Raw genomic sequence first — 2,632 nt, forward strand, 5'->3', positions numbered from 1 at the left:
TCAGAACAAGAATAGACTAATGAGTTTCAGAAAATAGTCTTTGATTCTGGCCATTTTGAGCCTGTAATCGAACCCACATGCTGATGCTCCAGATACTCAACAACTCTGAAGAAGGCCAGTTTTATTGCTTCTTTAATCAGAACAACAGTTTTCAGCTGTGCTAACATAATTGCAAAAGGGTTTTCTAATGATCAATTAGCCTTTTAAAATTATAAACTTGGTGTCATATGTGCTCCCTCTCCAGCTTCTAGGTCACCAGCCTGCTCGTTATGGTGCACACCTGTCACCATCGTTACGCGCACCTGCGTGTCATCACTCACCTGGACTCCATCACTTCCCTGATTACCTTCCGTATATATGTCACTCCCTTTGGTTCCTTCCCCAGGGATTATTGTTTCTGTGTCATGTCTGTGCGTTGTTCGTGGTTTCTTGTTTGTAATATGTTACGTTTATTTATTAAAACACTCCCTGAACTTGCTTCCCGACTCTCAGCGCACATCGTTACAGAATAACGCCTCAGCTAAGGGAAGTATCAGGGAGTGTTTTACTTTTTTTCAGGTGGAATGACATTGGGGCCGGGAGCTGCTACAGGCTCTCATGCTTCAGACAGATTGCCAGGCTCCCCTGCCTCCGCCGGATCGTCAGGCTCTCATGCCTCAGACAGATTGCCAGGCTCCCCTGCTTCCACCTGCTCGTCAGGCTCTCATGCCTCAGACAGATTGCCAGGCTCCCCTGCCTCCGCCGGTTCGTCAGGCTCTCATGCCTCAGCCAGAACGCCAGGCTCCCCTGCCTCAGTCAGTCTGTCAGGTTCCTGCGCCCCAGCCGGTGACAGGTTCCCGCGCATCAGCAGGTGTGACCGGTCCGCTCCTGATCCCCGGGATCGTACCTTTCATTGGCGTCCTGCGGCTGGAGCGGAACGGGGAGGGTGTACTGTCACGTATGCTCTCTCTCCGGGGCTCTAGGTCGCCATGCTCCCGCGTCTCAGCCGGACTGACAGGTTGCCCGCGCCTCAGCAGAGGTGACCGGTCCGCTCCTGATCCCCGGGATCATCATTTTGGCTGGAGCTGCGCGTCGGGGAGCGGGTACTGTCACGTGTGCTCCCTCTACGGCCTCTAGGTCACCAGCCTGCTCGTTATGGTGCACACCTGTCACCATCGTTACGAGCACCTTCGAGTCATCACTCACCTGGACTCCATCACTTCCCTGATTACCTTCCCTATATGTCACTCCCTTTGGTTCCTTCACTAGGCGTTATTGTTTCTGTTCTGTGTCATGTCTGTGCGTTGTTCGTGTTTTCTTGTTTTGTACTATGTTACATTACCCTTGCCAACATCTCAATGACGATCAATGTAAACAGGATGCACCGGAGCTCAATTTTGAGTCTCATACCAAAGGGTCTGAATACTTTTTTTCTTTTCTGGATTTCGCCTCATATGACAGCCATTGGAAACAGTGGTAGGCTGAAAAGAAAATTGGGGGATGGTTTGTCCTCGGGGTTTCGCCTATCATATCAGTTCTATTATACTCACAGACATTAGTTTAATACATTTTAAAAAATGTCTAAAAACCTGTTTTCGCTTTGCCATTAAGGGGTATTGTGTGTAGACTGATTAGGCCAAAAATTTCATAAATTTTAGAATAAGGCTGTGACGTAACAAAATGTGAAGGAAGGGGTCTGAATACTTTCAGTGAATTTATCCCAAAACATTTGGTCCCCTAAAATGGGGTAGACTATGTACAAAAAGAGCTGGAATTTCTCAACGGTTCACCCGATATGGATGAATATTGTCAGCAGTAATCTGAGGCTGTCTGCACTTTAACCTCATAATCATTGTGTTCAATTCCAAAGTGATGGAGTAGAACCAAAATAAATAAAAATGTCACTGTCCCAATACTTTGGAGCTCACTGTATTATAGACTAAGGCATTAGAATGTTCCTCCTCAATATCAGTCGTCTGTGTTCATTCTAATGTTAAGGTAAGATTTTGAATAGAGGAAACTGATCTGGGAGCAGCGTTGCCTTTCTTTCAACCCTATCATTATCGACACTCCAATGACACACATAGAGAACGTTCTCTCTGAGAGGTGTTTTGGGAAACGGATGTTAGGCCTACATCTTTGGCCATTGTTTTAACTGGGGTGATGATCTATTACTGTCTATGTAATTACCTGAGGTGAAGAGTACTTGTTCATTTTTTATCTCGGTCTCCTCTTTGTTTCTCCAGGTGAGTTTAGGTTGTGGTGACCAGCCCTCTGATGAACAGGTAACGTTCACCTGACCTCCTCCTCCACTGGCCACGAGGGTCACACTGGAAGACAGGGGGGAGTATGTGTGCCATGTCAGCAATGAAAGGTGGTACGAAAAGGCCAATGTGTATCTCACAATGAATGGTAAGAGGCTTATGGCTGAAACAGTTTAAACATGATTTTACATCTGCAATACTCACCGAACTCTACATAAAATATAGAATACTCACAATAAGGTGGCATTTAGTTTTACAACTTCAAAGTAATCCACAGGAAAATGTGATACAATCGTTTCTCACAATTGTTGTTTAGACTACATCATTGTAGTTTCCCTCCACACTCCCTTCTCTCTCTATCAGTGACAGGCAGCGCACCAGTTCTCTCT

This window comes from Salvelinus sp. IW2-2015, unplaced genomic scaffold (assembly GCF_002910315.2).
Source record: "Salvelinus sp. IW2-2015 unplaced genomic scaffold, ASM291031v2 Un_scaffold959, whole genome shotgun sequence".
NCBI lineage: Eukaryota > Metazoa > Chordata > Actinopteri > Salmoniformes > Salmonidae > Salvelinus > Salvelinus sp. IW2-2015.